This window comes from Neovison vison, chromosome 5 (genome assembly GCF_020171115.1).
Source record: "Neovison vison isolate M4711 chromosome 5, ASM_NN_V1, whole genome shotgun sequence".
NCBI lineage: Eukaryota > Metazoa > Chordata > Mammalia > Carnivora > Mustelidae > Neogale > Neogale vison.
This window is the reverse complement of record NC_058095.1, coordinates 123,555,272-123,582,942: the sequence shown is the minus strand read 5'-3', so window position 1 is coordinate 123,582,942 and position 27,671 is coordinate 123,555,272. Positions and strand designations below refer to the sequence as shown.

The window sequence follows — 27,671 nt, the reverse complement described above, 5'->3', positions numbered from 1 at the left end:
ACTTGTAAAGATAAAATGTACTAAACAAAAAGGTGTGTTTATTTTATAAAAATCGAATGACAGACAATTGACCTAATGGAAGCAGCTAGAGATTTATGTTTTTTTAACTCCAGAAAGTTTTTTGGTTTGTTTTTGTTTTTGTTTTGTTAGGACAAGCTTCATAAAAGAGGAAACTTTTAAGAGGTCAACATTCTAACAAATTGCACCTCAGCAATAATATTTTTCAATGCCAAGTAAAACCCGTAAAGAGTCAGTATGTCAAACTAACCCTATCAGAATACATTTTAGGACAATTTGCTCATTTATTCATCTAATATTGAATCAGGGAAGGTCATATGCTCTGCCTTGCCCAAGGTATATAAACCTATAAGGGTCTCTTTACTTGAAGAGCTTAGAGTCTAGAGACAAAACAGACATTCTATCAACAAATCAATATAAAACTACAAATGTGGAAGAGTGCTGTTAAGATCATGAAAATTTTCCATGGTAGAAAAAGACAAGGACAGATCTAATTAGAAAGGATGTTTGGAGAAGACCTCTTTGAGATGATGATATTTAGAGTGAGATTTGGAGGATGAAAAGAAACAGGCTGTGTGAAGATCCACAGGAAATGCACTCCTGGCAGATAAAACAGCATGAAAGGGCACTAAGTAGGACAGTTCTGGGCTTGTTTTATGAACTGAAAGCAGGGCATTTTGGCTAGAGCAGAGGTTGTGACTCATATGTCTATTGGGACCAGTCAGGTAAATAAGTAAAGTAGAAGGGTATCTTTAATAGCACTCTTTTTACCCAGAAACACTGAGTTTCTATGTTAAAGTAATCTTAATTGTGTTCTTCCCAAAGGGACACTCTGATTACATATTAAATACACATGAGTATTTTTCACTAACACAAAGAAATATGCTCGCTGTAATTTTATGATACACTGGTCTCCTGGGTCCATGTTTTGTTTTCTCCCTCAACTTTGCAATACTGAAAAAAACAGTGCAATCTCAGTGATCAGTAACAATGATAATAGATCCTAGTATCAATATAGCAATTGGGTTGGGGGGGTTGTCTCTGGTAAATTGAGAGTACATGCTTCTCACATAGATCAGAGTCACTATACAACCTGACCGATTTTGCCATGAATGAAGGAGGGTCCAGGTTTGGCTAAAGCTTATAATTTTTTAAGAGGAGTTTAGATCTAGATTTTTTCATGTAATTTCCATATTTCACAATATTGGCCAATAATGCAAATTATAAAAAACAAACAGCACAATAATTATTACCAAGACTAAACAAGAACTAAACAAGACCTGAAGAGAGCCTGGGATTTTATCCTAACAAATTAACCTTCATATTTCATCAGTGCTGCAAGATGTAAGACTCCTGTGTCAGGGACAAGGGACAGTTTATTGATCACATTATAACTTCAGTCAGGTTATCAGTTGGTTACCCCAGCCTCAAATTCCCACTGATCAATGCAAGGGGGCCAGCCAACACCAGCAAAAATAGTGGACTGCATTATAGCAGAGGAACCCTCATTTTAGAAAATCTAAATATTTTATAATGGCAGGCATCAGGTCTGCCATTTTGCTCTGGGGGAAGACACTTTTTTTTTTTTTTATCTTCAAATTCAAGCAAACCCTTTGCTCTAGTTGGAAGCTATTTCTATATTCAAGACTGTTCATTATGTGAGCATACTTATAAAATTTTCCCGCAACAATAGACCGTTCTCCAAGTGCAAGAATTGTCTCTCAACATCCACAGTCCTCTAATTTTCAGTCTTTGCACTAAAGTATAGTGGCTGAAGGAAAGAGTCATTTAAAATGATGTTTCTAGGGGTACCTGGGTGGCTCAGTCAATTACGTGGCTGCCTTTGGCTCAGGTCATAATCACAGAGTCCTGGGATTGAGCCCCACATCAGGCTTTTTACTCAGTAGGGAGCCTGCTTCTCTCTCTCCCTCTGTTCCCCGGCTCATGCTCTCTCTCACTCTAGCTCAAATAAATGGATAAAATATTTTAAAAAATAAATAAAAATGATGTTTCTAGAGATAGGCAAGAGCTAGGTTGTATACAGGCTTATAGGCCACAGAAAGATGGCTCTTTTTATATTGAGTTCAGTTGGAGCCCATTGTTGGATACCAAGAATAAGAGTAGCATGGATCACTTTACGCTTTCAAAAGAACATTTTTGTAGTTAAAGAATGGACTTGACAGGCACCTTATTGAAAGACATCCCAAGATGTCTAGACATGATCAGATAGTCTGGTTAAAATGCTGTTAAGTCCAGTTAGAGAAACATGGATTAATTTTTATACCATCTAGAGGTTGGATCTATAGACTTGATCAATGCATAGGGAAGATAATGGTGATAAAATAATTAGAATAGTCTCACCGTTTTTGGCTTGAAAATCCAGGACAATATTTGGCCTTATATTTATTTGAAAGGAAAAGTTAGTGAAGTAGTATGTTCTAGGGCAAAAAAATAGTTACATTTTTGATATGTTATCTTTCAGTGCCATAGAACATTCAGGGACAGAAACAAAGTAGGTAGTTGACTATAGAATTTAAATATTCAGAGAAGTGTTTTCTATTACACACGTAAAGTTGGAAGTGCTTGTCACATAGATGGCATTAAGGTGATTAGTGTGAATGGAATCACATCAGGAGGAAACAGTGGCAGACGGCAGAAAAAGAACCTAAGGATTGATGACTGAAAAAATCCCCACAATTTTAAGAAACAGTTTAGGAAATTGAGAAACAAATTAATAAATTTTTAATTTTATTAATTAAAATTTATTAATTTTATTTATTATTAATAAAAAATTAATTTTTCAGAGTCAGAAGGGAAAAGGAGAGCACTGACAAGTTGCAATAGAGACTGAGAATTTTTCTATGAGGAAGATGTCCATCAAATGATACTTAGAAAAAGTGAGACAAAGACAGATGTATCCACTGGGTTTGCAAACATGGAGGTCAGAAGGAAAAGAACGTGAGACTGGTGGAAGAATGGTATGGTGATGAAGCAGACACAAAACAAGCTAATTTTCAAAATGTTTTCTATGAAGAAAAGAGAAGATGTAACTTCAGTGGGTTGAAGAATCAAGGTACGGTTTTTCTTTAAGAGGGATAATTTTTTAAAGCATCATTAATTCCTAGTGGGAATGATTCTACTGAGAAGGAGATCCAGATAATGTGGGAGAAATCAGTGGATTATAAGTCATGTAACTGTGATCCACAGCCTTTGTGGAGAGATTGTCCTTTGATTAAATGTGAATCTTTTCTATTTTCACAGAAGAAAACCAGAAGATAAATTCAGAAACAAATCTTCACTTAAGATTTTACTTAAGTGAACATGAGGGGATTTATGCCCTTGGCTTTTATTTTTGTAATGACGTAAATAAAATCAATAGAGAGCAAAGCAATGGTAGGTTTGAGAAAAAAGGAAAAGAGAGACTATAATTGAGAGAGTGAGTGATCTTTGTTAAATGTCCCAATGAGGTTAGCATTTATGAATCTATAGCAGCACACCAATTCCAGGATGGGATTCTCTCTAGAAATAACCCTCCTGCTCCATTGATAAAACATAGAGATGATACTGGAATTCATCCATAGCTGGAGTACCCAAGACAAAGATCTGGAGACGAAAGGCCATTTTAAAGGAGTGATTGTAATGACGAACTACAGAATCTATACCAGGTAAAGAAGGCAGCAAAGCTGGGGTCTGTCCAGGAAAACAAACAATATACAGTTAGCATAAATGGGTTGTGTCTTTTCATGAGAGTGAAAAGGTGTTACTCTGAGATGGCTTGGGGAGGGGACATGGATAGATGGATAATAGCAGTTTGATAGGATATGCAAATTTGTGATTTTAGATGCTCAGCAGTTTCTAGTGATGACGGTTTCCAAGGCATTTTCCCAGAAGTGAAGGAGAAGAAAGGTTCATTGGTGATCAAAGAACAGAGAAACTCAGGGTCCTCTTGAACTATATTGCACTCACTGAGATCAATTTATATGTGGAACAGACAGGAATATTGTGAAGCAGATAATAAGGCCAGCAATGAATAAGGAAAATAATCAGAAATTCAGGATATATTAAAAATAATCATTGGTATTCTTGTTAAAATACACAGTTTATGGATATTATTTCTGGAGGAACTGAATCTGTACACTTAGGTAGCACTTCAAAGTCTTTTCTGTTGCCAATTACCGCTGGTGATTTCTATCATCAGGAGTTCAAGACACACTGAGTTAGGACAAAGGAGTTATAGAGGATGATAGGAGACAGGTATCCAGCTATTAGAGGTTTTCCAATGTCAAAATGAGAGAAACAGACTTTATAGTGGAAGGACTGGGGCAAGTATACCAGTGGGATATGAGGCATGGTGTGTAATGATAAAGTTGAAACTTCAGTCAGGCAGCCAGAGGATTAGTACTGGGGATTTACCAACAACTGATTTGGATGCCTCTTCAATTTCTTTTAGCTAATCTTCCTCCTCCTCACAAAGAATATCACATTGGGAAGAACTATTACTAGGGCTTGGCGGGCTAGTTAATGAGATTTCTAAACTCAAAGAATATTTAGAAAAAATGGTTTCATTTATATACTGCTTTTTAGTGCTACAATAGATAAATAAATAGGCATATTCTTTGTGCCATGGTGTACAGGCTGCTCCCATACCAACTGCAGATCTAGAAATTGTTGCTCACTGGTATGATGGTGGGCCAACTGAATTACTAGATGGAGAATACTTGATGAAATGCCAAATGTGCTTTGCTCACACCATTATAATGTGTATTGATAAAAATAAGAATAGGGAAGGGGCTATTATTAAATATATTCAGTTCTTGAACATAAAATGTAGGTGAAAATAAAATTGTATGGTAAGCTAAGAATAGTGCCACTGGAGGTCACAGAAACTACCTGGATTTGGTACTCTCCTTATCAATTTTTAAGTGTTTCTCCTGTTGGTTGAGGTATGACCTTAATGTAAGACTAAATCAGATACCAGAAATGAGAGTGTATAGAGTTCTTATCTCATAGAGCATTAGGTTCCATTTTTCTTATACCTTATAATATTGACATAGACCCATTGGTTTCCATGTAATTTATTGTCTTTTTAAATTCAATTTATTTGTGCTCTTGAATGGGCAACTAACCTCACTTTGGCTTTCTAGGTGACAGAGGATCTACAAATGATATAAAATTTCCTCCTACTTAACCTAAATTCATAAACTAAGTTTCTGTGTTATTTATTATTTTATCAATACCTCTTTAATCCTTACAGTATACTAGCCATTGTGCTAACAAGTAATGAATATCATATTTATTTTTACTACAACAAAGCTTAAAATGTCTTATTCCCATTTGTATGGGGAATCAGATTCAGAAAGATTTAATGACCTACCTTAGACCAAACTGCTGGTAAGTGACTGAATCAGGGGTTCAAAATCAGGTGTTCTTTCTGCTAGTTATAGCTCCCTTTACTACTATTTCCAAAGCAGTACGATTCTGTCTTGTTGAAAATAATACACGGTTTCTCCAATAGAGTGAGAATAGGTACAAAAATAACTCAGAATAAATTTGATTAGAAATTAAATGTTTTGGGACTTAAGCAATAGATAAGGGGCACCTGGGTGGCTCAGTGGGTTAAAGCCTCTGTCTTCAGCTCAGGTCATGATTTCCAGGGTCCTGGGATCGAGCCCCGCATCAGGCTCTCTGCTCCACAAGGAGCCTGCTTCCCTCTCTCTCTCTGCCTGCCTCTCTGCCTACTTGTGATCTCTGTCTGTCAAATAAATAAATAAAATCTTAAAAAAAAAACAATAGATCACTTTAGAGTAATTAGATTTTCATGTAATTCAGAATTGAAGTATAAACTTGTAGGGCATATGACATTCTTCTTGGGAAGAAATAACAAATCCATGGGAAAAATATTCCAGAGAAAAATTTATGAAAGAAAGTGGCAAAGACTGGGAAACTCAAGATGTTTCCAAAGAAGAATTATAGGTTTGGCTGGTAACAATGAAAGGAGTTGTAGGATATAAGAATGGAAAGGTTCATCTGGGTCAGGTCTCAGAAACTCAGAAAAACCAGGACAAGCAATTTTAGGGGAAAAAAAAAAGGTAGACTTTAAAGTATTGAATTACAATTATATTGTGAGATTAATCTGGCAGAGCTTCTTAGGGTCATGAAATAATAAAAATCTGAATTGGGTGTTGGTTGTGAGAAAGGAAAGAATAATACGGCCTCGTTGACTAGATGGGAGTTAAGATGTGGGGTGCAAGAATAACATTTCTACTTCTGGTTTGGTCAATATCATGATCTCATAAACAGGTAAAACTTGCAGAAGGAGAAGACAGATTAAGGAAGGGTGGTAGTTTGTGGTAGAAGAATATGGAATTCCAATAAGAAACTAGGAATGCCATATTCAGATGAAAACTTGGAATAAGAAATGAGGATGTGGATATAGAATTGATAGTAAATCTTCTGAGTGTGAATGTTTAGAGCTAAAATTTTGAGTAGCAACTAAATGCCAAATATCGTTACAACTAATAACAATATTTTTCTATTCCTACAACAGACTCATGATATAAGCACAATATTAAAATCAGCATTTTAAGGGGTGCCTGGGTGGCTCAGCTGGTTAAACATCCAACTCTTGATTTTGGCTGAGGTCATGATCTCAGTGCCCTGAGACTGAGCCCTCAGGAGAGTCTGCTTAAGATTCTCTCCTTCTCCCTCTGATCCTTCCCCCACTCACACATGTGCTCGGTTGCTCTCTCAAATAATATATAAATATATATTTATATATTATATATTTTTATATATAATATTAATAAAAAATAAAATATAAATAAATAAATAAAATAAGCATTTTAACAGATTAAGAAATGATTAAATGGAAATCATGGTGGATAGAGCCAAACAGTTTTATTCTAGAACACTTGTTCTTAACCCTTACACTGTTCAGACGACAATGAGAGTGAGGGGAGAAAAAAATAAATAAAGAATGTTATAAATGGGACAGGAACACCATGGAGTACAGAACATTTTAAGAGAAAGGAGATGGAATTAACATTTGCTACAAAGGAGTTCATGGATATAGCCATTGAGAAATGTCTGCTAAATTTCATCATAGGTAAATGTACGTTTGACAAATAATTTGATAAAAAGATGGAGAAATGAGCAATAACAGAGGAGTATATGGAAATTTACTACTCTAACACTTTTTTAATGATATTACTTTTTCCAGTGAACAAGAAGAGGTTCTGGTTCAAGGTGGCAACATAGGAAAATGTTAAATTCACGTACCATGGATGCACTGAATCTATAGCTACTTTTGCAACAATTTCCTCTGGAAAAAGACTAAAAACTAGTTAAGCAACTCCTACACATCAGGCAAATGAAAGAAAACAAAACAAAACAAAATAAAAAACAAAAAAAGAAAAAAAAAAACCCACATCACACCAGGTAGAAGAGGATAAGATACATTCTCACCATCAATTCCACCTCTAGCATGGCAACTCAAAAGCAGGAGGGAATCCCAAATTGGGAGGGAACAGAAAATCTGGAGCTTTTCCCTGAGGAGTGAAGGTCTTAAAATCCCACATTAGTTACCTCAACTTTTAAGACAAACACTTAAGAGATGATACCCCAAGCACCTAGTTTTTTTTTTTCTTCCAATTTATTTCTTTTCAGAAAAACATTATTCATTATTTTTTCACCACACCCAGTGCTCCATGCAAGCCGTGCCCTCTATAATACCCACCACCTGGTACCCCAACCTCCCACCCCCCCCCCGCCACTTCAAACCCCTCAGACTGTTTTTCAGAGTCCATAGTCTCTCATGGTTCACCTCCCCTTCCAAGCACCTAGTTTTGAAAACCAACTGGGCTTATGTCCATGAGACCATCAAAGGCTATAATCAACTGACAACTTCTAAAAGGTTTGAGCCATGATCTTACTCTTCCTAGGGCCCAGACTGGAAGCAGGTGTTTGAAAGGTGCCCAAACTTTCTGTGACAGAGGCTCATTAGCTCATCTTAAAGCACTGGCCTAAGGGGCAGGCATTTAATTTAACCCACGTTAAGGGGCTTACTGGGGTCTTCTCCAGGGATGCAGACTGTTGAGTACCACCTTCACTTCCTCCCTGTGCCTTGCTCTAGCTAGCTGGTATTTTCTGGAAGGGAAATTATTCCCTCCTCTGGTACTCTAAAGTTTGCTGCTGTCACCCATGGAACACCTCTAGATCACCTGGCTCTCATGGGCAGTGGGGCATATGCTTGAAGGGCACACAGGACTGCAACCAACAGAAAAAGTGTTTTTTTAAACCACTGATTCCATACCACCTCCCCTACCCTCCACATAGCAAAAGGCAACAGGCCCCGCAGCTCAGTCTCTTTATAGAAGACCACTATTACCTTATCTTCACAACTACAGCCTAAGGGGCAGCTTTGATTAAACTCCATCTAAGGGTGCCTGAGTGGCTCAGTGGATTAAGCCTCTGCCTTTGGCTCAGGTCATGATCTCGGGGTCCTGGGATCAACACCCACGTCGGGCTCTCTGCTTGGCGGGGAGCCTGCTTCTCCCTCTCTCACTCTGCCTACTTGTGATCTCTCGCTGTCAAATAAATAAATAAAGTCTTAAAAAACAAAAAAACAAAAACAAAACAAACAAACAAACAAACAAAAAAAACCCTTAAACTCCAGCTAAAAGCTGACTATTATCCTTTCCAGAGACTGAGGGTAGGCTCCATCTTTATTCTCTCCCTCGGCTATACTCCAGAGTGCCAGTATCTCCTGGAAAGGAGCATGTATGGGTGTCTGGTGCCCTAATTTTTTACATATGGTGTCTCAGTTTTTGTGGCTGTTATTCAAGGGCTGCCCAGCCTAGCTCTGGTGTCCCCAAAGCTTCCAGACCTGGGTCCCATGGGACTGCAACAAAGTTTCTGTCCAGCTACCACCCCAAAGTTACCTCACTGGTGGCAGACTGAAATCAATCCCTCCACCGCTGCAGTCTTTCTGTGAAATAAAGACTTCAAACCTTTGCTAAAAACCTATAATCTCGCTGAGAAACTACTGCACAATAAGCAAATGAGAAAAACCTGCATCAAAGTAGGTAGGAGAGGCTGGGACACACTCTCACCATAAACTCCACCTCCGGCTTGGCAAATCAAAACCACAGTTGTTATCCTGAAGCTTCAGAATGAGGGACAAGATCCTGTTTTGGTACACATCTAAGTATCTATGGATATATATTCCAGGGATGGAAGCTGGTGGATGCCCTCTTTTTGCTCCACCACTACCTCACTGTCAGTTGCCAGTATCTCTCAGATAAGAGCTAGTACACTTGACAGACACCCTAATTTTTCTGACTAATGCCCAGGGGTCACTGTTAATATCTTGGCTCTGCAGCAAGTGGAACTCATGCTATGGTCCCACAGAACTGTATAGATTACCATATTTCAAAAGCTATTGCCTGGGGCACCAGGGTGGCTCAGTGGGTTAAAGCCTCTGCCTTCAGCTCAGGTCATGATCTCAGGGTCCTGGGATCGAGCCCTGCATCGGGCTCTCTGCTCAGCAGGGAGCCTGTTTCCCCATCTCTCTCTGCCTGCCTCTCCGCCTACTTGTGATCTCTGTCAAATAAATTAATAAAATATTAAAAAAAAAAAGCTATTGCCTGATGGTCTGAGAGGAACAACAAAGCAGTCAGAAAACAATTAACAAAATTACAACGTTATATGTCAATAATTAAGTGTAAATGGATGGGAAAACAAGACCCAGCTATATGCTGCTTACAGGAGACTCCAAGTGACCTCCCTTCAGAAATGCACAGACTAAACATAAAGGAATGGAAAAAGACATATACATGGAAATAGAAACCTAAATAAAGTTGGTGTTGCTGTATTTATATTAGACAAACTGGACTTTAAGGATTGTGATAGAAAACAAAGTCATTACATAATGATTAAGGGATCAATCCAACTAGATGATTTATAAAAATGCACCTTTTAGGAGCAACTACATATATATATAAACAAATATTTAACAGACATAGAGGAAGATACAGATAGCAACAGTAGCATGGGACTTTAATACCCCACTTCACCAATGGATAGATCGGCCAGATAAAAATCTCATTAAGGAATTATTGGCCTTGAACAACACATTAGATCAGAAGAACCTAACAGGTATATAAAGGATATTCCATTCAAACACAACAAAATACATATTGTCTCAAGAGTACATGGAACATTCTCAAAAACAGGTCATTTATTTGGTCACAAAACAAGTCTTATTAAATTTAAAAAGACTTAAATCTTATCAAAATCCCAATGGCATGAAACTATAAATTAATTATAAATACATATTAAATAAATATTTAATTAAATATTAAATAAATATTAATTATAATAACTTATGGGATGCAGCAATCACAGTTCCATGGGAGAAGTTCATAGCAATAAATGTTTATACCAATGACTGAAACAGACTACTATGAACAATTTTACAAGAGTAAATTAATAACCTGGAAGAGACAGATGAATTCCTAAACACTCAACCTACGAAGACTAAATCATGAAGAGATAGAAAATCTGAACAGACCAATTACTAGTAAGGAGATTAAGTTAGTAAAAAACAAAAACAAACAGCAACAACAACAACAACAACAAAACTCTGCCTACAAACAAAGGACCAAGACTAAACAGCTACACTAGAGAATTGTACGAAACATTAAAAGAGGAGAGAACTCCTCCAAGTCTTGTGAGGTCAGCAATACTCTGATACCAAAAACAGACAAAATGCTATAAGAAAAGAGAATTACAGGCCAATATCCCTGATGAACACAGATGAAAAATCTGCAACAGAATATTAGCAAATCAAATTCAAAAAGATATTAAAAGTACCATACACCATAATCAAGTGAGACTTATTCTAAGGATGCAAGAGTTGTTCAAAATCCACAAATCAATGTGATATATATAACAAAATTAAAGATAAAAATTTTATTATTGAAATAGATGCAAAAAAATCAGCAAAAAGCAATACCTGTTTATGTAAGAACTCTCAACAAAGCAGACAGAGAATATAGCCCAAAATGTAAAAACCATGTATGAAAAGCCCAGAGCAAACCTCATACTAAATCATGAAATGTTGAAGTTTTCCTCTAAGATCAAGAACAAGACAAGGATGCCCACTCTCGTCACTTCATTCAACACAGTAGGGGGAAGTCCTAACCAAAGCAATCAGGCAAGAAAAAGAAATAAACACATCTTACAGGTTCAGAGAAGATGGCAAGTAGGAGGATACTGAGCTCACTCTGTCTCATGGATACACTAAGGTAACAGCTACATACATGCAACTCACTCTGAAAATCACCTGAAGGCTGAAAGAACAGACCTTCCACAGTTAATCAGAGAGGAAGATACATTGCAAAGGGTAGGGGAGTTGGAGATGCAGTTATCTCCTGGGACACTAACCACAAATGAGAGGAAGAACATAAGCACAGAGAAGCAAGGGGATCACCCCATGCCAGAAAGCCCCAGAACTGGTGGAACACTTGGAAGACAAGCCCCCATGACATCTACCTTTGAAAACCAGTGGCACTTAACTTCAGGAGCCTTTAAAATCAGTGGGCTTAACTCCAGGAGAGATAGAGGGAAATAGGAAATGGAGTCTCCACTCTTAAAGAGCTGACATAATAAATAAGTCTACCTTATTATTCTGAGATAATACAGAAGCAGCAGTTTGAAAGTGCCTGGGATATACATGAAGGAAATTTATTTATTAATCTCATAACATGTGCTAAAGGGGTAGAAATCTTTAGGACAATTCTTAAGGAACAAAAACACTGCTGAGGGGCGTTAGAGAGGAGTAGGGAATCTGGGTAAATTGGAAGGGGAGGTGAACCATGAGAGACTATGGACTCTGAAAAACAGTCTGAGGGGTTTGAAGTGGTGGGGGGGTGGGAGGTTGGGGTACCAGGTGGTGGGTATTATAGAGGGCAAGGCTTGCATGGAGCACTGGGTGTGGTGAAAAAATAATGAATACTGTTTTTCTGAAAATAAATAAATTGGAAAAAAAAAAAAGAAAAAAAAAAAAAACACTGCTGAGTACCATTTCTCTTTCCCACCCCCAGCCTGGATAGCTTGACACTTGCAGGAGACAACACTAACACTCTCCATCTACCTTACTAGAAACTCATGCCCCACCTCCATGTTCCCCCACAGACCCACCCCATCAAACTCTCTTGCCTTGGCAGGATCTCTCCAAAGCAGCTTCTGCCCCACCACACCCTTTAAGCAGCCCCAGCAGGGACTGGAAGGACTGCTAATACTCCAAAGTGACTCCTTCCCTGGAGAAAGAGATAGCCACAAATACAATCACATCTGCAGTTCCAGAAGCTCGGTCTCTACACAGAACATACCTGTCCTTTGGTGTACCTGCAGTTATGGCAGAGAGGCTAATTACAGACAGCTAGTCTGATTGCTGGCTATACCCACCAATCAGCCCAGCTTAGCCTTAGGAGCCTCAACAGTATAGGGACCAACCCCTGCAGTATGCCCACAGCAACCAAATTAGGTCATTGCAGGTGGCTGAGCTGAAAACAAATGTGGCTCAGCCACCACATTAGGGAATACCCAGCCTCCACAAGAGATACCTCTGGAGTTCCTGGTTCTAATAACTAGAGAGGACTGTGCTACAAGACACCATAGGACTTCTTATACCCAAGGACAAGAAGTCGTTGGTCTCCCCAAAGAGGAAAGAAAGAAACACAGAAAGTTAGACAAAATTAGAAGCCAAAGAAATATGTTCCAAATGAAAGAACAAGACAAAATAACACCAAAAGAGCTAAATGAAATGGAGGTAAGCAATTAGCCTGATAAAGAATTCAAACTAATTTTCATAAATATGCTCAGTGAACTTAAGAGTAGATAAAGTTAGTGAGAACTTCAAGAAAGAGAAAATATTAAAAAAAGAACCACTCAAGGGTACCTGAGTACCTTGGTTACTGAGTACACTTAGTTAAGTGTCTGAATCTAGATTTTGGCTCAGGTCATGAATCCACCCTGTCCCCTGCTCTATCTCTCTCAAAAACAAACAAACAAAAGAGATGATGCATTCAATAACTGAAAGAAAAAAATGCCTAGAGAATCAACAACATATTAGAGGATGCAGAAGAATAGATCAGCACGATCTGGCAGACAGTAATAGAAATGAACCAAGCTGAACAGCAAGAAGAATAAAGAATAAAAAATGATAATAAATTTAAGGAAACTCAGCAATAATAACTCAGGAAATTTAAGGAAATTCAGCAATAGTAGTATCAAGCATAGTAACATTCACACTGTAGAGATCCCAGGAGAGGAAGAGATAGGATGGGGGCAGTAAACTTTCCTAGTTTGGGGAAGGAACCAATTATCCAGATCCAAGATGTACAGAGAGCTTCTAACACTAGTGAGCCAAGGAGGTCCATACAAAGACACAATTAAAATTGAAAAAAATATTGATGAAGAAAGAACATAAAAAGCAGGAAAAGAAAACAGTTATATACAGGGGAAACCCCATAAGGCTATAAGCTGATTTTTCAGCACAAAGTTTATAGATTAAAAGGGAATGGCATGGAGTCCTTGGGTAGCTCAGTTGGTTAAGCATCTGCCTTCAATTCAGGTCATGGTCTCAGGGTCCTGGATCAAGCCCTGCATTGGGCTCCCTACTCAGTGGGGAGTCTGCTTTTCCCCTCTTTCCCAACCTCTCCCCCTAGTTCATGCTTCATGTCTGTCTCTCTCTCTCTCAAATAAAATTGAAAAATCTTAAAAAAAGGAATGGTATGATATGTTCGAAGTGTTGAAAAGAAAAAACCTGCAACTAATAACACTCTTGGTAGAAGATCACTCAGAATCAGAGAAATAAAGAGTTTTCCAAATAAACTAAAGTAAAAGGAATTACTCATCACTAAGCCAGCCTTACAAGAAATGGTAAAGGGAATTCTTTAAGTGAAATGAAAAGATCATAACTAGAAGAAAATTATGAAAGGTAAAATTTTTACAGGTAAAAGCAAATATCCAGTAAAGGTGGTAGATTAATCACTTATAAATCCAATATGAAGGTTAAAACAGAAGTGTTAAAATCAGTAATATCTACAAAAATCAGACAAAGGATACACAAAAAAAAGATACAAAATATGACATATACAAAAGTGGTAGGGGGTATAAAAATGTACTGTTTTTTGGATATAGTCAACATTTAGCTACCATTAAATTAATATTCACTGCTATATGCATAAGATGTTATCTATAAATCAGATAGTAACCACAAATCAAAAAAATATAATAGATACACAAAAAATAGAGAAAGGGGAAAAATAGAGAAAGGAATCTAATCATAACAGCAAGAAAAGCCATTAAACCACAAAGGAAGAGAACAGAAGGAAGAAAGAGAAATACTCCAAAAACAACAAGAAAACAATGAACGAAATGGCACTACAGACATACCTACTAATAATTACTATAAATGTAAATAGACTAAGTGCTCCATTAAAAAAAAACATGGGGTGACTGAACAAACAAACAAACAAACAAGGCCCATCAATATGCTGCCTACAAAAGACTCATTCAGAACTAAAGACAGACTGAAAATAAAGGGATGGAAGAACATACCATGCAAATAGAAGAAAAAAAAATAGGGCAGCGATACTTATAAGTGACAAAAGAGACTAAAACAGATTGTATGTATCAAGAGACAAAGAAGGGCACTAAATAATAATAAAGGGGATCATCCAAGAAGAGGACATAAAAATTATAGACATCTATACACCCAAACATAGAGCCACCTAAATATACAAAGCAAATATTGATGGACAAAAAGGGTGAAACTCCCTGTAATACAATTATAATAGGAGACTTTAACACCTCACTTATATCAATGGGTGGGTCATCCAGACAGAAAATCAACCAGGGGGGCACCTGGGTGGTTCAGTGGGTTAAAGCCTCTGCGGCTCAGGTCATGACCCCAGGGTCCTGGGATCGAGCCCTGCATTGGGCTCTCTGCTCAGTGGGGAGCCTGCTTCCCCCTCTCTCTCTGTCTGCCTCTCTGCCTACTTGTGATCTCTGTCTGTCCAAAAAAAAAGAAAAAAAGAAAATCAACCAGGAAATAGAAGCTTTAAATGATGCATTAGACCAGTTGAACCTAACAGATATATACAGAATGTTCATTTCAAAAAAAGTAGAATACACATTCTTTTCAAGTGCACATGGAACATTCTCCAGAACAGATCACATCAGTCCACAAAACAAGTCTTATAAATTAATAAGACTGAAATAGTTATGAAGCATCTTTTCTGACCACAATGCTATGAAACTAGAAATCAATCACAAGAAAAACATAAGGAAAAAATACAAATACATTGAGGCTAACGTGCTCCTAAACAATGGATTAGTCAATAAGAAATAAAAAATGAAATCAAATAATACAAGGAGAATAGAAAATGAAAAGAACAGTCTGGAGATCGTTGGGATGCAGCAAAGCAGTTAGAACTGCAAAAGCAGTTCTAAGGGGCGCCCGGGTGGCTCAGTTGGTTGAGCCACTGCCTTTGGCTCAGGTCACGGTCCCGGAGTTCTGGGATCGAGTCCCACATCAGGCTCCCAGCTCCATGGGGAGTCTGCTTCTCCCTCTGACCTTCTCACCTCTCATGCTCTCTCTCACTGTCTCTCTCTCAAATAAATAAATAAAATCTAAAAAAAAAAAAAAAAAGCAGTTCTAAGAGGGAAGCTGACAGTGAGAGCCCTACCTCAAGAAACAGGAAAAAAAATCACAAACCTAAACTTACACCTAAAGGAGCTAGAGAAAAAAGAACGAATAAAGCCAAAGCTAGTAGAAGGAAATAATAAAGGATTAGAGCAGAAATAATGAAAATGAAGACTTTAAAAACAATAGAAAAGATCAATGAAACTGAGAGTTGGTTCTTTGAAAAGATTAATGTGGGTAAACTTTTAGCCAAACACCAAGAGAAAAAGAAGACTCAAATGAATAAAATCATAAATGAAGAAGGATAAATAACAATCAATACCACAGAAAGAGAAAAGACTATAAGGGAATATTATAATGCATGATATGCCAGATCAGGAAGGAATAGTAGAAAATCTGAACAGACCAATTACTAGTAATGAAATTGAATCAACAAAAAAAACAAACAAAACTCCCAACAAACAGAGTCCCAGAGCAGATGGTTTCACAGATGAATTTTACCATTTAAAGAAGAGTGTATATGTCTATCCTTCTCCAACTATTCCAAAATATAGAAGAAAAAGGAAAACTTCCAAATTAATTCTACAAGGACAACATTATCCTAATACTAAAAACAAAGACACTAAAACAACAACAATAACAACATCCCCAATACAAAACAAAACCCCTACAGGCTCATATACCTGATAAATATAGATACAAAAAGTCCACAACAAAATTAGCAAATTGAATTAAATAATACTTTAAAAAATAATCCACCAAGATCAAGTAGGATTTACTTTAGGTATGCAATTATAGTTCAATAGCCACAAAATAATGACATGTATTAACCAGAGAAAGGATAAAAAAAATTATGATCATCTCAGTAGATACAGAGGAAGCATTTGACAAAGCACGACATCCATTCATGACCCAAACTCTCAACATGGGACGCCTGGGTGGCTCAGTTGGTTGGACGACTGCCTTCAGCTCAGGTCATGATCCCAGAGTCCTGGATTCGAGTCCCGCATTGGGCTCCCAGCTCCACGGGGAGTCTGCTTCTCTCTCTGACCTTCTCCTCCCTCATGTTCTCTCTCACTGTCTCTCTCTCAAATAAATAAATAAAATCTTTTAAAAAAAAAAAAAAAAAAAAACCTCTCAACATAACAGGTTTAGAGAAAAACACCACAACATAAAAAAGGCCATATATGGGGACGCCTGGGTGGCGCAGTTGGTTGGACTACTGCCTTCGGCTCAGGGCGTGATCCTGGAGTCCCGGGATCGAGTCCCACATCAGGCTCCCAGCTCCATGGGGAGTCTGCTTCGCTCTCTGACCTTCTCCTCGCTCATGCTCTCTCTCACTGTCTCTCTCTCTCAAATAAATAAATAAAATCTTAAAAAAAAAAAAAAAAAAAAGGCCATATATGAAAAACCCACAGCTAACATCATACTCAATGGTAAAAGATGGAAACCTTTTTAAGATCAGGAACAAAACAAGAATGTTCACACTCAATTATTATTGAACATAGCACTGGAAATCTTCACTGTAGCATCAGACAAAAGAGAAAAAAGAAAAGGCATCCAAATTAGTAAGCAAGAACCAAACCTGTCACTATTTGCAGATGACATGATACTATGTATAGAAAACTCTAAAGACTCTACCAAGAAACTCTTAGAACTGATAATTCCATAATGTTGTAGGATACAAAATTAACATACAGAAATCTGCTGCATTCCTGAAAGAGCAGAAAAATTAAGTAAACAAACTCATTTACAACTGGACCAAAAAGAAGAAAATACTTAAGAATAAACTTAACCAAGTGGGTGAAAGACCTGTAATTTGGAACCAATAAAACACTGATGAAAGACATTGCATGGATTGGAAGAATTAATGTTGTTAAAATGTCTATACTATTCAAAACAATCTATAGATTTCGTGTATTCCCTACCAACAGCAGTCTTCACAGAAGTGTAACAAATAATCCTAAAATTTATATGGAACCAAGAAAGACCCTGAAGAGCCAAAGCAGTCTTGAGAAAGAATAATCATCATCTCAGATTTCAAGATGTACTATAAAACTATAAAAATCAAAACAGTAGGGTCCTGGCACAAAAATGGACATAGACCAATAGAACAGGATAGCGAGCCCAGTATTAAACCCATGTTTATCTGGTCAATTAATCTGTGACAGAGTAAACAGGAATATACAAGGGGGAAATGATAGTCTCCTCAATAAATGGTGCTGGGAAAACCGGACAACTATGTGCAAAAGAATGAAAATGGATGACTTCCTTCAACCATATTAAAAAATGAACTCAAAATGGATTAAAGATCTAAATATAAGACCTTAAACTTGAAGAAAATCTAGGCAGTAATCTCTTGGACATTGGCCTTAGCAGCACTGTGTATGAATACGCCTAATAAGGAAAGGGAAACAAAAGTAAAATAAACTCTTGGAACTACCCTGAAATAAAAAGCTTATGCACAGCAAAGAAAACCATCAACAAAGCAAAGGTGACCCAGTGAATGGGAGAAGGTATCTGTAAATGATATATGCAGTAAGGGGTTAATATCCAAAACATATAAAGAACTTACACAATGTAACACCACCACCAAAAATATGAGATTAATAAATGGCTTTTATTAGGACCTGGCATCTAAAGAGGATGGGTAACAGACACATGAAAAGATCCTCTGTATTACTAATCCTCAGGGAAATGGGAGTCAAAACCCTGACTGAATGCATTATGCTGAGCGAGATAAATTAGAGATAGACAAATACTGTATGGTTTCACTTACATATGCAATCTAATAGCAATAGAAATAAAACAAAAACTGAGCTCATCATAGAACAGCCTGGTAGTTGTCAGGAGCAGGGATTGCGTGGCCAGATATGAAGGTGGTCAAAAGGTACAAATTCAGTTTTAGAGTAAAGAAGACATGGGGCTGGAATATATATAATAGTGACTATAGTTAATAATACTCTACTGTATTGTATTTTATTTATTTATTCAACAGAGGGAGAGAGAGATCACAAGTAGGAAGAGCAGCAGGCAAAGAGAGGGGGGGGAAGCAGGCTCCCTGCTGAGCAGAGAGCCCGATGTGGGGCTCGAACCCAGGACCCTGAGATCATGACTTGAGCTGAAGGCAGAGGCTTAACCCCCTGAGCTACCCAGTGCCCCTCTATTGTGTATTTTAAAGTTGCTAAGTGATTAGGTCTTAAAATTTCTTACCATAATAAAAAATTGTAACTATGTATGGTGACAGTTACTAGACTTATTTAAACAGTCACATTTTTAAATCTATGAATGCATAATGAAAGATTAATTACAATTTGAAGTTATTGTGCCACCTTTTCTATTTCAGTGGTATACAGAATGAAAATGACTTAGGCAAGCAATGATAGACTCTAAATTGTAATATGTATGACTATTACAATTAGACCCATAAAGAGAAATCAGAATGGCTGAATTTTATATCTGCTTATAATATTTCCATAGAAAAATTAAACTTAAATACTGTGACTATTTATTTTATTTTACTTTGATTTGAGAAGTCTGTCATGTGAGAAAAGAGGCATTTGGCTGAATGAAATTCTATATAGGTGCATGTCAATTTCTGACCTTTCAAATTGAAAATATCTTAAAACTTTGCCGGCTTGTCAGAAAGAAAAGAGCTCCATTGAAAAATTCTAACACATGGGACTCTCAATCTAAATTACCATATATTTATTTTTTTACAATATATTTTGTGAGTAAACAAAGTAACTTATCAAAGACAATTATATGGTGTCCCGCTATATAGAAGATTGATGATATAAATAAAACTGTACCATGTTTTAGTATCTTTTAATTTGCACAGCTTTAAATTGTTTTTCTAAGTCAACAATACTATAGACATTTTTAGAGACAACTGTCCATTTAAAAAAAGAACTCAATTATTCAGTGTTACTGTTCTTAATGGAATATATGTGAAATGTCCTATGTAGAAAATTGATTGACAGAAGAGAACTTTAGTTCAAAACAAATAGGTCCAATTTGAATTTTCAACTCATAGAAATCATATCTACAGACAAATGACTTAGGCTTTCTATGAATTTTAATATTTTTTAAAGACTTTAATTATTCGAGAGAGAAAGAGAGAGCACATGCATGCACACATGAATGGTAGGGAAGGGCAGAGGCAGAGGGCTAGAGAGAATCTCGAGCGGACTCCACACTGAGCACAGAGCCTGACTTGGGACTCAATCCCAGGACCCTGAGATCATGATCTGAGCTGACATTAGGAGCTGGACATTCAACAGACTGAGCCACCCAGGCACCCCCGAATTTTAATATTCTAAATGTAAATTTTAATATTCCAAACTCTAAGATTGTTAGTCTGTATGGTATGTTTTCCTTTGTAAACAGTTGAAAGGAAATGGAGATATATGGATCTATCTATCTATAGATAGATAGATAGCTATAGATAGATAGATCCATATATCTCATAGATCTATCTAGATAGATCTATATATCTCCTCGGATATATATGATCAACAGGTAAGTTTCAACTATTCAAAGTCGAACATGCTTCTTGGCAAAGTCTCTGGAATTTTCATGTTGTGTGCATGTCTATAATCCTCCTACTATGCTCGTACTAAAATACTGACAGCAGAGATAAAACAATTAGAATACAAAACTATCATCAAGGAACTGGTAATCTCTCATGATGGCTAAAACAGCAAAAAACTACAAGTGAAATATAATAAAACAGTCATAAGACAGGTAAAATATCCTCAGAAGATTCACCGTCTCAGTCGTATACTTCTGAATGTTTGGCAGCAACTGAAATACCCCCAAGCCAGTCTCCTCTGCCATTTCTAGTTCAGGTACATTTTGTTGTGTTAAATGACCCCAAATACCAGACCCTGCTACTGTCCATGTGGACTTAGACTGCAGGAACTCATCATTAGAAATCCTGGCTTACTGCTTAACATAGAGTGATGCAGGAATTTAAAGTCAGATGAAAAAAAGAACCACTTATTTAATAAACCTTTAATACCATTTATCACAATATTTACTCACATGGAAGTGAAGTCACTGTAAACCTTAGCTACAGCATTGTCCATAGTAATTGTTTTTTTTTTAATCAAAACAAGAACATTAGTTCCTAGAACTATATAATGATAGTTTTGAATGTTTTAAATCCATGGAAGAAGCTAAGGCGTGGGAAGACAAAGAGAAAATGTGGGGAGAATCTAAACTATTTTGTGACAATAAAGTGATTGCAGAAAAACAAAGAATCCATTTTTTTGTTCATGAATAAATGGAAAGAAGCAGATCATTTGGAAGAAGTGTAAGGGAACACTTTGAATGCAGTGATGTTTTGTGTTTAGCCTATTTATACACGGTATAAATACAGGGTATAAGTCACAAAGCACTCCTTAGAACTGATGAGGCCTGGCCTTTCCAAGCGTTCAGCATCACAATGAAAACACTGCTGTTAGCTTTTAAAAAGACAATGAAGTTGTAGAATTTAGGTGTTGATAATAAACTTCCCCTTAACAAATATGGAACAAAATATCTGCTTACAAGGCCTACCACTCAGACTGGCCACATAAATTTTCCAGTTACATCTCTTTGGGCTCTTAAATTTTTACCTTTTGTTTTTGTACTTTTAAATCAGGTGGTTTATCTTCTTAATTCTTGACAGTATTTGAATTGACAAGATGTCCAATGTCTGAAAAAGAATGTTCCTTTATTTGTGTTATGGCTTTTTTCTAGTTAAGCATAAAAGACAATATAGAATCCTTCAGCTCTAGTGATTGACAGATTTGTTAAGGTGTGTGTTTCAGTGTGTGGAAGAGGGATTATCGTTTGTTTCTACAAAGGTAAGCCTGTCATTTAAGTAGGTCAGTAAACAGGGAGATTTTATGGGAGTTACCAGAATTGTCCAACTTCAGTAGGTAAAAAAATTCCAGCTTAGAAACGACAAAGCCTATGGATCCATCATGAAGACAGCTGAAAAGAATGAATTGGCCATATCACCGTTCAGTTTGGCAGCTCCATGAAGAAATACATGTTGTTACATTTGTTTCAGAGAGAAGAAGCTTCATTTAATTCTTGTAGAGAATGACAACTTTTGTTGTATGTTTTCACTTTCCAACTTTGTTTTAGAACATGAAGTCCTTCAGGTATAAAAATGAAAGGACACTGAATCAAAAAAATTAATGAGCATGAACAATTAAACCTATCAGTGAGGTGTTATGAACTGCTTGATAATGGCAATAAAGGAATCACATGTGCTTTCCAATTCCTTCAGAGTCAAAAACTGCTACTCAGGTCTCAATTCTGAGTTATTGGAGCAATAATGCTTATCTTTTTTACTTAATGAATATAGGAATGAGTATTTTCTATAATCAATTCAGTGCTGAAAGAATGATATAATAGAGGAAACAGAAATATCTTTTGTTTTTAAAGCTGGAAACTGACCAAAGATTTCTTTTTATTTTTTATCTTGTGCAAGTATTTGTAAATTATCAAACAAATGTGTTCATTTTAACTTTTGTAATAAAATAGTCTTTATAGGAGGCACATAATTATCCAGAGGCACTGTAAGACAGTACTGTTTTTAATATTTTATATGGTGTATACCAAAAACTTGAACATATTCCATGAAAAAAATAGTCTCTGTTTTTCATATGTATGAATCCATAAGCTGAAGAAAATAAAGTTTGTTTTGTATTGATGTTTTTTACTCTTTTTTTTTTTTTTGGACACCATTACATTGTGCTCAGTTCTAAGTACATTATTCTGTGGAGGATTAATTTTCTATGTCTGGGTCAATAGAAAGCTTTCTGGTTCAAATACTTATTTCACAGTTACTTTATTGAAGACAGGCAATGTTTTCTGTGATGCCCATACCAGTGGAAACTCAAAAGAGTACTAGAGAAAAAAACATTGCCAAGGTTAAAGTGGCTAGTTCCTAAACTAATAATTACACAGTTAATGACATTAAGGCACTGTCACCATTCTAGTGATTAATAGCACTGTTTTAGCTTAGATGAGAGGTTAGTATAATTCTTTATAATTCTTTGCATTAAAATAAGTGCTGGCTGGAGAGAACCACTAACTTTTCCTTAAAAAAATTTCTTAACTTTGGGTTCTATTTAATGTATGCATGAAGACTTGTGAGTCTCTAAAAGAATTGCCTTATATTCCATAGTTTCCCCACTATCACAGCAAAAGCATATAACTATATGTTTAACATCTATTTCTTTAATTAAATAGAATACTAGACAATAGGAAGTTAAAAATTCAAAGATCTGCTTTTTGAAATGATTGTATAGGTCACAATATTAATATCTGATAAAATAGGCAATAGAAGAAAATAGAATTTTTAATGGTTTAAAGAAATTATTTATCAGAGTCCACCAGGAGAACATTAAAATAAAATGCCAAAAACATGCTTAATAACTTATTGCACATGGGATAATCTGCCATTTGGGTAAGATTTCTTATCATTCATAACTCTGTTCCCTTCCAAACTACAAGTAACACAAAATATGTGCATTTGGCAAAAAAACTCATTGCTAAACCTTCTAATTACCATTTCTAGAATGTTTTTAAAAAACAAAACCTACATCACCTCTATCATTTTCCTTGATAACAGTAATCACATTAATCCATGATGTTTTATCCTTTACTCATCGTTTTATTCCTGTGTTAATGAAACTCATATGTACGATAGACTTTTAGATACATGAATATATCAGCTTTTTTAAAAAAAATCTGTTATTTTAGATATCTAACATGAACACAGATGAATAGTCTAAGTTAAATATATCTTTCATGCACACAAAATTTGCTTCTGCATCTTTCCAGAAATTTGTAATTATAGTAGAACATTTTTTCCAACAATTTAATTCATGGATTTTACTTTTCCAGATTTACTTAGGAAGATTGTGAAAGATACTGCAATAGAGAAGACAAATTCAATAAAAGATAATAGATGGGTTTCTGGAGGGGAGGTGGGTGGGAGGGATGAATAACTGGGTGATGGGCATTAAGGAGAGCACTAATGCAATGAACAGTGGCTGTTATATGTAACTGATGAAACACTAAATTCTAACCCTGAAACTAACAATATACATTAACTAACCTGAATTTAAATTAAAATTTTTTTTAAAAATTAATGGGTGATAACTTGAAAAAGGAGAACAAATTAAAGGGATTCTATATAATCCATGTTAAAATCCAGGCAAATTTTAAAACAATCTTTGATAGAGTGAAAAATATTTGACACTTTATTCATAAGAATATAAAATTACTTTCCTAAATTTAGAAATTGAAACTTTAGTGGTTTCCAAATGCTATTCAAGGGGACCAGCTATAGCAGAATGATCAGGGCAATTTTTAAAACTGTAACTTCTGGAGGCACCTGGGTGGCTCAGTTGGTTAAGCATCTGCCTTTGGCTCAGGTCACAATCCTAGGGTTCTGGGATCAAGCCCAGTGTCAGGCACCCTGATCAGCAGGGCATTTGTCTCTTCCTCTCCCTTGCCTCTCCCCATCTTGTGCTCTCTCAAATAAATAAATAAATAAATGAAATTTTTTTTTGTTTTTTTTTTCCAATTTATTTATTTTCAGAAAAACAGTATTCATTATTTTTTCACCACACCCAGTGCTCCATGCAAGCTGTGCCCTCTATAATACCCACCACCTGGTACCCCAACCTCCCACCCCCCCCCGCCACTTCAAACCCCTCAGATTGTTTTTCAGAGTCCATAGTCTCTCATGGTTCACCTCCCCTTCCAATTTACCCAAAAGCACATACCCTCCCCAATGTCCATAACCCTACCCCCCTTCTCACACCGCCCCCTCCCCCCAGCAACCCACAGTTTGTTTCGTGAGATTAAGAGTCACTTATGGTTTGTCTCCCTCCCTATCCCATCTTGTTTCATGGATTCTTCTCCTACCCACTTAAGCCCCCATGTTGCATCACCACTTCCTCATATCAGGGAGATCATATGATAGTTGTCTTTCTCCGCTTGACTTATTTCGCTAAGCATGATACGCTCTAGTTCCATCCATGTTGTCGCAAATGGCAAGATTCCATTTCTTTTGATGGCTGCATAGTATTCCATTGTGTATATATACCACCTCTTCTTTATCCATTCATCTGTTGATGGACATCTAGGTTCTTTCCATAGTTTGGCTATTGTGGACATTGCTGCTATAAACATTCGGGTGCACGTGCCCCTTTGGATCACTACGTTTGTATCTTTAGGGTAAATTCCCAGTAGTGCAATTGCTGGGTCATAGGGCAGTTCTATTTTCAACATTTTGAGGAACCTCCATGCTGTTTTCCAGAGTGGTTTTTTAAAAAAGTGTAATTCCTGGCCTGCTCCCATGATTTAATATACTGAGTTAGATCAGGGCTTCTACAAATTCTAATGATTCTTAAGTATTCTGATTCCCAGATTTAAAAATTATTGTACTATTTACTCTCATAACTTCTTCCAAATTAAAATGCTATGTAAATTTAAAATGTCTTGTTAAATTTGTCCACATTTTCTTTTGTATACATGGTTATTGTTCAACTTATCTTAAAGCAGCATGTGATTATAACAGACTTTTTTTTCAAAATTCGCAATGATTTGATTCAATATTCCTAGAAAATGTGTCTTGGCTCTCATGTTGGTAGGAATAGGAATGCCTTGCTTCTGGAATAGCATACATTACATGACTCCTGTAAGGAAAGCCATGTGTCTGTCTTTGGGGAGACAGGTGGGATCTAGGTCCAGTTTTGGGCACCAGGCCAAATGAGCCTAACGTGACCCTGTTCCACGTTGGGAACTGCTTCACCCTGGTCTACTTCCCCTACCTCATCACCTACAAGTACAGCAGCCTATCTGAGTACACCACCTTCTGGAAATGCATGTAGGCTAGGGTCACCCAGTTCTTTGTGCAGCCATGCAAGATGTTGTCCTTGGCCATTTTTTTCCCCACCTGGGAGGTGGCATCTATGATTTCATTGGAGAGTTCATGAAGTGAGAGTGGATGAAACAGACCTGAGAGACCTAAAACTTGTCATGTCCTTGAATGCAGACATGGAGGAGCACAAGATCATGGTTGCTGCTCTGGGCTGGACCAACCCCGAGCTCACTGTGTCCTGCTGAAATCCCCTTTGGGTTGGAGCTCTGGGCTTTTGAGTTTGACTGATGTATATCCTGATGAGCAATGATTCCAACATCAGTCTGGTCCATTACATTGTTGTATGTGCGTAGGTTTGGATGATAACATGCTATGACCTAGTTTTCTGCCAGCAGTACTCCTACTGATGTTCCCTAGCATTTACAACACCTTTGTCACAGAGACCTTCATCCACGTCTGTTCCTTGGGCAGCTGGACAGCACTGTGGTAGTGACAAGACTGTTGATCCTCAGCACCCTGACTTTCTATGTCACTCTTGTCAACATGAACTCTTAGGTATGGTCTACCAGACACTCACATACCCCTTCCCTGCTTCCAGGTTTTAGTGAAATAAACAGTATTTGTAAAGTTAAAGAATAAAAATAATAATTTAAAAAAATGACTCAAGAGATTTCACTCACTACCTGGCAATATCTTTCAATGTCAATAATCACTTTGTTTGCTATATTATAAAAATAAACACATTACTTCTTCATACACCTGCTTTTACATACACACAATAGGCCTAGTTGGGCTCTCCCCGTGTTTTCTTTCTGAAAGAAAAAAAAAAAAAAAGCTGCCAAGGAATGGGCTGTCTGCTGCACTCAGTTGAATTAAGTCAATATACTCTGTCTAGATGTCATCATCTTTGTGACTTTTAAAGCAAATTAAAAAATTATTGATTAATAAAACAATTTGAGACAGTTGTGCATATAGGGTTTAGAGGGAAATAAGAGTTACTGTCACATAATAGGGGAAAGTTATTGAAATCAATTGATGGGGGTTAGAACCAAGCAATCTGCTTTTGTGAATTTAGGAAAACTGTATAATGTGGATCTTAATAATCTCCTTAAGAAAATTAAGTGAGTCTTACATTGAAGACATACAAATATTATCCAGAATGGGGGGTCCTGGCATTTAACCATCATTATCACGTTATATAGGCAATCTGTTGTGTCGTCTGTGTCGGAGACAAAACCTGCAAACTTAATCCAAGAGGAAAAGCAGTTTGTAGCTCAGCATGAATGTTTTCAGTATTATGTGGTTGTCCACTGTACATCATCAATGTCAGCTTTAGGGTAGAATATGCTTCAACCTTTTGTGACTATTGTTATGTCATCAGTGATGAGAACTTAGAATTATGTTTCCATACATTTATCAAATAATGCCAAACAGTAATATTTGCTTAATGAATATTTAACGATCTAATATTGGTGGCAACAATTTGACATTGAACTTCTCATCATGCACAAAGACACAATGCTTTAAAAAATGATTGCATTATAATCTAGTTAATACATATATATTTAGAGCTTATGGTTTTTCCTTCACAGAAAAAGGCAGAGTACAGCATATTTGGACATTTGATTGCCACATTTTTGGATTATTTATTTTTATTTTTATTTTTTTAATTTACCTACTTATTTTGGATGATAAGTCCATGTGTTCCAAGTATTTGTTGAACAGATCTAGTTGAAATAAAATTTTTTATATTTCTAAGAAATGGTGTTTTTTAAACTTATAATTACTATCAGAATGGATTTAATCACAATATCCCACAATTAGAAATAATTATTTGATAGTGAATACTTCAACTCTGAATCAAATATGAGACTTGACTCGTTCTCTATTCTAACAATACTGTATTTTTCCTCTGTATCTCAGTGGGTACAAGTAAGATATTTAACTTTGTATGTTATCATAGAAACTCCAAATTAATTCTTTAGGCCATTGCCATTGAAAAAATATTAAAATGTGAAATAAAGGTTATTACTGTGACAAAGAGGA

General features: G+C 36.5%; 1 pseudogene; it reads left to right on the top strand.

The window, feature by feature from the left end:
- Window positions 1–3,576: 3,576 nt before the first annotated feature.
- LOC122907458 lies at window positions 3,577–26,180 on the top strand (annotated as a pseudogene).
- Window positions 26,181–27,671: the final 1,491 nt, after the last annotated feature.